The sequence below is a fragment of the Castanea sativa genome, chromosome 1 (genome assembly GCF_040712315.1).
Source record: "Castanea sativa cultivar Marrone di Chiusa Pesio chromosome 1, ASM4071231v1".
In the NCBI taxonomy this organism is placed as follows: domain Eukaryota; kingdom Viridiplantae; phylum Streptophyta; class Magnoliopsida; order Fagales; family Fagaceae; genus Castanea; species Castanea sativa.
This window is the reverse complement of record NC_134013.1, coordinates 56528578-56540018: the sequence shown is the minus strand read 5'-3', so window position 1 is coordinate 56540018 and position 11441 is coordinate 56528578. Positions and strand designations below refer to the sequence as shown.

General features: G+C 36.9%; 1 pseudogene; it reads right to left on the bottom strand.

The window, feature by feature from the left end:
* Positions 1–7617: 7617 nt before the first annotated feature.
* Positions 7618–10504, bottom strand: LOC142630324 (receptor-like protein EIX2; annotated as a pseudogene).
* Positions 10505–11441: the final 937 nt, after the last annotated feature.

Genomic DNA, 11441 nt, shown 5'->3' with positions numbered 1-11441 from the left:
GCATTTTACTTGTAATTGGGTAGATCTAGGATATGTTTAATATTTTAAGGAACAAGAGTTCAAGTCCAAGTATTGAAGCCATGCAAGTCTGCCCAAGAATCAAGTAATGAAGTGCTGAATTCTAAAGCTCGACAACTAGTATCTATCGAGGTTTAAAAGCTGCTGAAGCCCGTGGCTTGATAGATGGCTATCTATCGAGGTTTATGAAACTCAGTTTTTCTGGACTGTTTTTCATCCAATCCGTGAGTATGTGTTTGGGCTTTCTTTTCTCACAATCCTAAACATATATAAGGATTATTTTAAGGGCCGTATCAAGTTGCGCAACCAAGAGCACAATTGCACAAAAGCATAATTCTTCAAGTGTAACTGGAAACCTAGTTTGCCCTAGCTCTTGAAAAGCTGCTGTGTTTGTACACCGTAGAGTTTTGTGACCAAGAAACTTCGTGATCTTCATGTGTTGAAGAATAGAAGAACTTTGCAGCCAACCTCCTTCTCAAGTTGGTGATCAAATCACGTACTAGGATCCGCGCATCTATTGGTTAGTCACGTATTGGGAGCCATGCAATACAAGGAGAGATTATCACTACAGAACAAGTCCAATTGGATATTGGGATAAGGGTTCAACTGTAGGTTAGTATAAGGTATTGGGATTCCTTTACTTGTAACTGCTTGTTTTGATAATAGTGGATTCTCGGGAGTGGTGACCTTAAAATCACCCGACTGGGTTTTTGTCCTGTAGGTGTTCTCCATTCGTAAATTAATCACTGTGTCAAATTTAATTTTTGCTGCATTTAGTTATTTGGTGATTTATTTGTGCTGCTATGCTCATTACATGTAATTGAACCTGATTAATTCACTTGACTAATTAATTGATTAATTCATTACAATGGGTCAATACATTTTTGGCCTATCACTCTTTACTCTTGTTATGGGTTAAATTTGTTATGAATTTTACAAGGAAGTATTTCTTTTCAATTAAAAAAATTTCCATTGAATTCCCTTATGGTCAGCGAAGTTGAATCTGATCAGAATTGTGCACAAAAGGAAGCTAAAGCGCTATGGACTTGCTGTGTCTCCAAATGATAGGAAGCAAAAGCACAATCAGGAAGTTCTCTAGATAATTGTTAGTATGATGAGAGGTCTGGAAATTTCTAAGCGCTATAGGTCATCGAACAAAACAAGCAAACTGGAGTGGAAAACATATCGTTAGAGAGAAAGACAGTAGGTGAAACTAAAAATAGAAGTTGATGAAGCAAATTGAAAATAAATCAAACCTTTTTTTTTATTGAGAAGAAAAAATAAATCAAACTTAGAGAGTGTATCTTGAACAAAACTTTAAAATGTTTTCCAATCAGTGATAAAGAAATTAATGATAAGCCATGTTGATCTAAAGTACAATTCAAATGAAACGTAGTCATTAATGGAATACAGTACAAGTAATTTATTGAAGCCAGTTCCAACCCTTACCAAGTATGTTAAGGACATATTTTATGAAGTTGGTTAATCCTTTGACAAAACGCACTTTACTTGTAATTGGGTAGATTTAGGATGTGTTTAATACTTCAAAGAACATGTTGTTCAAGTCTAGTATTAAAGTCATGAAGATTGGACCAAGAAACAAGTGAAGAAAAGATATTTACTAAAGCTGGACACCTGTTGAACACCTACTGGACACCTGCTCGATAACTTCTCGACAAATAGCTATCTATCGAGGTTTAATGAGGCTCAACACCTGCTATCTATTGAGGTTACGGAAATCAGAATTTTCAGATCTGATTTTTGGGCCAGGCTTTTGTTTTTGTGTAGGGTTTCTTTTCTCACAACCCTAGACATATATAAGGCTTATTTTAGAGGCCATCACAGAAAAGAATACAAGGAGAACATATGCAAAAGGTGATCGAAGCCTTATTCTCTCCAAAAGAAGCTACTGCGTCTTTGCTCCTTAGGGTTTTGTAACTAAGTGCTTCTTGATCTTCATTGTTGATGAAGTGAAGAACTTTGTAGTCAACATTCTTCTTCCTCAAGTTGGTAAGTGAGTCACGTACTGGGATTCGTGCAAAGGAGTTAGTTATGTACTGGGATCTGTGCATCAAAGGGTGGCATTGATATATTAAAGAGTTCAAAGGTTCTGAAATGGTAGAAGGTTTCTGCTGTAAGTTCATCTACGGGGATTGTAGAGTCTAGGGACAAAGGTTTTGTACTAGATCTGAAACTTCTCTTTACTATAGGGGATTGCTTTTTGGGAGGGTTTCTCCCTAGGTTTTTTTACTGTGAAACTGGTTGGTTTCATTGTTTTTCCTAGGTCATCATATCTTGTCTAATTTATTTTTCCGCTGCACTTAGTTTTGACATGATATTGATGTTTGTTTGTTTTAACAAGTTTTATGCATAATAAATCTAATTAATAACTTAGGTTTAAAACTTGTTAATTGTATCAACCAGGGTCTAAATTTTCCAACAAGTGGTATCAGAGTAGGTACACTCTGATTAGATTAATTTCATGAGTGTGATCCTTGACCCCCGTTGTCATGGATCTTGGACAATCTCTTTTGATTCCTCCTTTATTTAATGGCACTAACTACGTGTACTGGAAAGTTCGTATGAAAGTGTTTTTGCAGGCTCTAGGTGAACAAGTATGGCAAACTGTTGAAGTTGGCTGGATTAAGCCAAAGGAATTGCCGGTGGATTGGGATGATGCAACAATCATAGAGGTAAATTTCAATAGTAGGGCCTTGAATGCTTTGTTTTGTGGAGTGACCAATGAGGAATTCAAGAAAATATCATCCACAGAAGTTGCCAAAGAAGCATGGACCATTCTTGAGACCACCTATGAAGGTACCATGGCTGTAAAGACTGTGAAACTTCAAAAACTCACTAGTAGTTTTGAAGAAATAAGGATAGAGGAGGATGAGACATTTGATAAGTTCTATGCTAAACTCAAGGATATTGTGAATTCTGCCTTCAACATTGGAGAATTTATAGCAGAATCCAAAATTGTTAGGAAAATCCTTAGGTCCTTACCTGAAAGATTCCATGCCAAGATCACTGCCATTGAAGAAGCAAAGGACATTGATCAAATTCCTTTGACTAAGCTTGTAGGGAACCTTCAAACCTATGAGATGGGATTAGGCTCAATGGAAAAATGTGGAAAGAGTAAAAACTTGGCTCTTAAGGGTATAGAGGAATATATCGAGGACTCTGAAGATGAAGATGAAGATAAGGTTGAGGATGAGGATCTAACCTTCATAACTGATGAGATAATCAAGCTTTTTCAGTTTAGGAAAAAGGATAAGGGCAAACCTCCTAGGAAATCTAAATTTTCTAGGAAGGGTAAGAATAAGAAGCCCCCCATCCAATGCCATGAGTGCAAAGGTTTTGGCCATATGAGGATAGAGTGTCCAGACTACCTTATGAGGGAAAAGGCCAAGAAGTCAAAAGATAAAGGGTCGGTTACTACTTGGAGTGACACTGAGAATGACTCTTCTGATGAGTATGTGGATGAATGTAGTCATGTTATGGCCTTTGCTGACTCAACCGATAAGGTGATTGTGGAGAGTGTTAGTGACAGTGATGATTCTTCTGATGATGAAGTGTCCAAGAAGATGACCCTTCAGGAAGCCTATGATAAGCTATGCACTAAATTCATAAAATCTAAAAAGACTTCTCATCTTTGTAAAAAAGAGCTTAATGAGATAAAAACTGAAAAGGCTGATATGTTAGTCAAACTGGATGAGACTACAAGGTTAGTTGAGACTCTCATTGTGGAAAACACTTCATTAGAAGAGAAGGTCAAGAATCTTGAGGTTGAGCTTAGTCAAGCTAGAACTCAAATAGAGAGGATGTCTAGTGCAAAGCTTGAAGGGGTCTTGAGTTCTCAAAAGCCTAGTTCTGATAAGACTGACTTAGGATATGCTGTCTCCTCCGGCCCCTCCTCTTCCATGGCTTTTGGATCAAGGATTGTCATTGTGCCTCAATCTGAGAAAGGTAATAAAGGTACGAAATCCAAAAAAAATTTGGCTAATTCTAAATCCTTTGTTAGATCTCATGTTTGTCACCATTGTGGTGTTTCTGGACATATTCATCCTAATTGCTTTAAGTTGTATCCTCAAAAGCAAGTGTCCAAACGGTCACAGGTTTCTTCTCAAGGACCTATACCTTTGTTTGGAGAGTTATTAAAAGTCTTGAACTTTTTAACTCAATTTCAGGAGAATCTTAATTCTTCCATGTCCTTTAGTAGACATACTAGGACACGTGCCTTTTCATCTTCACGGCCAAAGACTCGTGTTGTGTGGTTGAGAAAGGAGTCTAAGACTTAATTGTCTTTTCTTATTTGTCCTCTGCTATAATTCTTTTTATCTAAAGTTGGACTCTCTTTGCTTGATTTCTTCTCTGTTTTTGGAATCATGCTTTCATGCATCTGCATCTTCTATCATGCCTTCATGTATTTGCATTTTTCTTTCATGCTTTCATGATTTCATGATTATTTATCTGTTTTTGTTTGATTTCTTAGTTTTTATTTTGTTTTGTTTTCAAAATTAAAAAAAAAATAGAAAAATCAGAAATATACAAAAACAGCGTGTGTTTGTGTACATCGGTTCTTGTGAACCTTAAAATGGCCATTGAAACAGAGTTTTCTAAACTTTGTATCTCTTGTAGCTTAGATGAACATCCCTATGCACAACTAAGCAAGTGAGCTTTGTGGCTCTTTGTTTGTGATGAGTAAGGTTAAGTGATCTCTTGTACTTAACACTCGTATCACTCTTTTTTACGGGTAGGACTAGAAAATCCTAAGAGAAAGGTATTAATAACCATCTCACCACTGTTATCCGCCAATCATGATATGACATCTGTATGCTTCAGCATAACAAAAGTGCAATGTCAATGACATCTATATGCTTCGGCATAGCAAAAGTGCAATGTCAAAAAGCTTAACATAATTGGGTATTTCTTTTCTCTCCTTTGTATACCCATGCATAATTTGCTTAATGAAAAGAAAATATGCAAAGAAAAATAAAAACAAAAAGAATAAAAATGCTTTAAATATGATTGCAAGCGTGTTTTCTAGGAGATATGGAAGTTATAGGATGTACCTCAAAGGTGATAGTCCCCATCAAACAGTTATGATTGTGTGTGAGTTAAAGTGATTTTCTCATATCTCAAATCGTCATAACTTTGAGACACTTATGCAATCTTGTGATGTTTTTCACACACACACGCAATATTTTTTGCTACTTTTGATACATGCGTAGGTACAATGTGATTTGGCCATCACAAGGTTTACATGCGTTGGTGTATGCTCACTAAATTGTCTTAACTTGTTTTTGAAATATAAAATTGGTTAAACTTGTTTAGTGTGTGTGTGTGTGTATGTGTTTTTGGGATCTAAAATGCTTAACTCTTTGTTGTTTAAGAGATGTTTTTGAGAGGTTATAATGTTGGTTGGTTCATTGGCTGAGTTGCATGTTTAATTGCATTCATATCTGTGTTTTTCTCCTCTTTGAAAAAGCTGTTTTTAAGCCATCTCGACACCTCTCAATACCTGGCTTATTTGTCAAGCTCTTCAGTTGCATCTTATCGCAATCTCGACACCTCTCGATAGCTAGGTGGATCGATCGAGAAACTTTCTATCCCCTTGATAGCTTCTCGATAGCTGTTCAATCCATCGAGGTATGCTCGATAGCTTCTCTATACCTCTCGATCCATTGAGATCCTCTGCATGCATTTTTTTTACATGTTTTGCATGGTTCTCTTAACTTGTCATCCATAGCATCTTGTTTCATTACATTCATGCATTTATATGGATTCTTTGTACCCCCTTGATCAGTCTTGATCATCTTTATGTTTCTCGAGTGACATTTTCTAGCTTCTTGTACCCATTGTCAATCATGACAAAAAGGGGGAGAAATTGGAGAATTTGTGGTTTCTTTCTTTAAGCTTCTACAAGTTAGGGGGAGTAATACATGCCCTTGTAAGGGGGAGTTGTGTTTCATTTTGTTAGAGGGAGTGTTTACCTCCTTGTTGTTGTAAGAGCTACTTTTAGCTTCTTCTTCTTGTACCTAGGTCTTGTGACCATTTTTACATACATTGTGCTTATCTTTGATATATATGTGATAATGTATGTTTTTTTCACCTACCTCTACATGTGTTGTTTCTTTTCTCTCTTTATACACATGATTCTTTATTTGCATGCAATCTATTATTTTTGTTTCACACTAAGAAGCATTGATGAGTTTTGTTTAAAGTGTTTTCAAAAATACAGGTTGTCAAAGTCTACTGGCCATAAACTCTCTTCTTGCAAAATTTTTCAAGAGTTTGTGTTAGGGTAGAGTTTATTGTATTCAACAAGTGAGTATGAGTTGAGTGATTTATGACTTCTCTCATATGTTCATTTGTTTGTTGTGGTTTTGTCACGGATTGCCAAAGGGTGAGATTGTTAAGGACATATTTTATGAAGTTGGCTAATCCTATGACAAAACGCACTTTACTTGTAATTTGGTAGATTTAGGATGTGTTTAATACTTCAAAGAACATATTGTTCAAGTCTAGTATTAAAGTCATGAAGATTGGACCAAGAAACAAGTGAAAAAAAAGGTGTTTACTAAAGCTGGACACCTCCTGGACAGCTTCTCGACAGATAGTTATCTATCGGGGTTTAATGAGGCTCGACACCTGCTATCTATCGAGGTTGCGGAAATCAGAATTTTCAGATCTGATTTTTGGGCCAGGCTTTTGTATTTGTGTAAGGTTTCTTTTCTAACAACCCTAGACATATATGAGGCTTATTTTAGAGGCCGTCACAGAAAAGAATACAAGGAGAACATATGCAAAAGGTGATCGAAACCTTATACTCTCTAAAAGAAGCTATTGCGTCTTTGCGTCTTAGGGTTTTTTGACCAAGTGCTTCTTGATCTTCATTGTTGATGAAGTGAAGAACTTTGCAGCCAACTTTCTTCTTCCTCAAGTTGGTGAGTGAGTCACGTACTAGGATTCGTGCAAAGGAGTTAGTCACATACTGGGATCCATGCATTAAAGGGTGGCGTTCATATATTGAAGAGTTCAGAGGTTCTAAAGCGGTAGAAGGTTTCTGCTGTAAGTTCATCTACGGGAATTGTAGAGTCTAGGGACAAAGGTTTTGTACTAGATCTAAAACTTCTCTTTACTATAATGGATTGCTTTTCAGGAAGGTTTTCCCCCAAGTTTTTTCACTATGAAACTGGTTGGCTTCATTGTTTTTCCTGGGTTATTATATCTTGTCTTATTTATTTTTCCGCTGCACTTAGTTTTGACATGATATTGATGTTTGTTTGTTTTAACAAGTTTTATGCATAATAAATCTAATTAACAATTTAGATTTAAAATTTTTTAATTATATCAACCGGGGTCTATAAAATCATATACAATTAAAAAAGAAATCATATATATTATCCAAAGCTTCCGTCATGCCATAAGCGGAAGAAAAGCATGTAATATCATAGGCCCAAGATCTCCTACAAGGTTAAACAGCATCCATTAGTTTGCATAACTAATTTCAGCTCGGGAAAAGAAATAGTTAGAAACACATTATAACTAACCAGGTAAAGATTTTTTATGCAAACCTTCGGTGAAATTGCCGCACCCCTAGCTGTGAAACATCTTCTGCAATCTTGCCGTATAAACTGTCACTGTCACGTACAGCCAATCCTTTAGGTTGATTAACAACATGAAATATGCATGTCTCCAAGAACGGTTTAACATTAAAGAGCCACTGATTCCCCAAAAACCCACAATGAATCCAAGTACTGTACCAACATAAAGGCATTTCCAAAATTCATCTGCATCTCTTTTATAGTTTTTATTTCCACCAATAGTTGTAGTATTGGATGTTTCTCCTTGGCACATTCCTGTAAGTGGAGGTCCATAGAGTCCGAGATTACCAATGAATTTGATAGGCTCGAAGGTTTGGAGTTGAGTGCCTGTTGGAATTTTTCCAGAGAATTCATTATAAGACAAGTCCAGGCTAGCCAAAAAATGTAAATCAGCCATGCTATTGGGAATTGAACCAGAAAATCGATTTCTTGACAAATCCAGGGATTCCAGTTGTTCCAACCGACCAATCTTTTGAGGGATTATTCCAGTCAACAAGTTTCTTGATAAATTGAATGCTTTCAATTCTGTAAGACTAGATATCTCTTCTGGAATTGTTCCAATCAATTTGTTATTTGCAAGATCAATGCTCCTCATTTCACCAAAATTCTTTCTGTACTCATAGACATTTCCTTTCCAACTAACAATTGTAGTTAGACTATCGCCACCATATGCAGTAAGATAAAAAATTGCAAGTCTAAATTCAGTGCCATTCCAAATGATGTGCTTGTTAGCTAGATAATTTGAAACTTTGTGAGCCATGGCAGTCAAATTATTGAGGCACCGTGGAATGGTTCCTGAAATATTGTTATTAGACAAGTCTAATAATTGAATATGGACTGGCAAACAAATCTATAGCCCTATGTTTCCATGAAATTTATTAGATCTGAGGCTAAGAATGATCAAAGATGACATTCTTTCCCCTATCCAAGCTGGTATGCTCCCAGCTAATTTATTCTCTTCCAATTGCAAAAATCTTAACATAGTGCAATTTTTTAGTGACCAAGGCAATTGTCCCGACAAGCTATTGTTGCTTAAGTCCAACGCTATAAGTCCAATTAAAGAACCCATGGAGTTTGGAATTTCCCCGGATAAATTATTATTAGCCAAATTCAAAACTTCTAGCTCCTGACACTGCATGAAACAATCAGGGATTCCTTCAGATAGAAGGTTGCTTGGAGGTCAAGGTGCCTCAAAATACCACTAGATTTAGAGCATATAAAGGAATTTAACCTTGAAAACATATTTTTGGAGAGATTTATTGAGGTCAAATTTGGAGAAAATACTGGTAATGGTCCTTCAAATCTGTTTGAACTGAAATCTAGTATCGCAAGGTTTGAAAAATTAATAGACACATATGGCAACCTACCCTTGATTTGGTTGTGAGATAAATTAAAATATTTTAACTCAAAAGGCCTGCTCCAAAACCAAGTAGGGATGGTGTCTGAAATTCCAGTACTTGAGACATCCAGGTAGATAAGGTTTCTTTGGGTTTTTATCCAATTTGGAAAATTAGGACCCAGTATGCAACATCTTAAATGTAGAGTTCTCAATTGGAACGGGGGAACCCAATCAAGGCTGAATTTTAAAGTAAAATAATTATAAGATAAGAGTAAATATTCCAATTTGGTCAAATTAGATAATAGGGCTTCAGAGATAACGCCCCCCAACATATTCAAACAGAGATCCAAAACCACTAGCTTATGTAGACTTCCAATGCTTTCATCAAGAGTCCCACTTAATTTATTGTTAGAAAGATATAACAATCTTAATGATGGAAATATTGCAAAATTAGGCACTGACCCTGTAATTTGATTTCCATGTAAACCTAAGGTCTCCAATGAATCTTTTAGGCATCCTTTCAAGTTGTGGAAGAACTCAAGAACCTGTCCATTGAGATTGTTCCCTGACAAATCCAAAATATTTAAAGTACGGATATCACCAAGGGATTTTGGAATGCCGCCTTCAAGTTGATTGTCGTTGAGAAGAAGTTGCCGAAGAGAACTCATATTGCCAAAAGCATTCGGAATTGAACCATTTAATTGATTAGAAGAAAGGTTGAGAGAAGTAAGGTTGTTACTAGAGTTGAACAACCAAGGGAATATCAATGAAGTGATGCGAGGGTTGAATGAGAGATCAAGGTCGGTAAGAGATTTAGAGGAATTGATATACGAAAGAGAAGAGGGAGTGATAAAAGGAAGAGAACAATTACGTAGCCTCAACTCTGATAGCTTTGGGAGGCGACTAACAACTCTCTGCCAATCATTCGTTACACTGAGATTCTTTTTTTTTTTTTTGGTAATCAAGCAATAACATTAAACAAAACTAACAGATACACCAGAGCAGGAACGCTCATACAACGTTCCAGCTGCATCAAGACTAGCCAACAAGGCCACATCAGCTGGAGGGAATTGAAAAACAACAAAATCAAGAGGACTAACAGCGCTTCTTCTAGCAAGCGCATCAGCGCATTTATTAGCTTCCCTGAAGCAGTGCTGAATTCTGACCCTCGGAATCCTCTTCAAACTTTCCTTGCAGTCAGCAATAATAACTTCATTACCATTTGAACTCCTCTCATCTTTCATAAGCAGATCCACCACAAGCTTGGCATCAAGTTCAATTATAACATTCTCCAAGTTTAAATCAATGCATAGATTAATCCCATCCTAAGAGCCCATAACCCCGCCACCACATTGGTAGTAAACCCAATTGCCCTAGCATAATCACTCACCCAATCTCCCTTAGAGTCACGGATAATTCCTCCTCCGCCTGCTCTACCCGAATTTCCCATGGAGGAGCCATTAGAGTTCAATTTAAACCAATTCTTTGGAGGGGTATTCCACCGAACCTGGATTGATGTTGTGGAGCGTCTCGCCTTCATATAAGCACCAAGAAAGGAAAACTCAACAGCTTTAGCAAGAGTTTCAGTAATGAGAGACTTATGGCTGTGATTATTTCCAAACACTACTTTGTTTTGCCGAAGCCACAAACTCCATACACCAAATGGAAATATAATACCCTAGCTAATGCCCGATGTGGAGGCTAGATTCGAGGCACAATTGAAGTGCAGCCAAACCTTGAAATTAATGTTGTAGAACCAGTTGTGATGTTCAGAAGGGAGAAGTGAGTCCCAAAAGCTTCGGGCTTGGGGGCAATCTCTCAAAGTGTGAATAATAGATTCAACTGCATCATTACACAGTGGACAGAGGGTAGGAATGTTTATCCCTCTTGTAGATAGGACTTCTCTTACAGGTATGCTCCTGTGTAAGCATTGCCATAAAAAACACCTAACTTTAAGGAAGGTGTTTGCTCTCCAAACCCAGGCACCAGCAAAAGGAAGATCACGGGGACAATCGTTTGCTATACAAGCCAACTTATAAGCTTCCTTAAGATCAAATTCGCAATTAGGAGAAGAGGCCCAAGCTATTCAGTCAACACTTGCTGCTGTTATCGAAAGAGGATTAGCTTTAATTTTTTGGCTTAAATGATTAGGGAAAGAAAAGGACACGCCTCTTAAATTCCAAAAATTATGCTGAGCAATATCTTTCAAAAGAAGATGCTCCTCCCCTCTTTGAAAAGGGCCTGCAATCAGGCTTCTTAGTGTGCCATCACCCAACCATTTGTCATGCCAAAAAGAGAGATCACCATTCTTACCAGCATAAAAGTGTAGGTTGTTATATGTGTAAGTAATATTATAAGAGGGAAAATATGCAGAACAGAAAGTAAATCATTCAAGGCTGCTATGTACAAGAATAAAAAGAATGCCAAAACCCAAAAGGAAAACAATCATCATCATATGAGGGTAAATCAAGCAATTA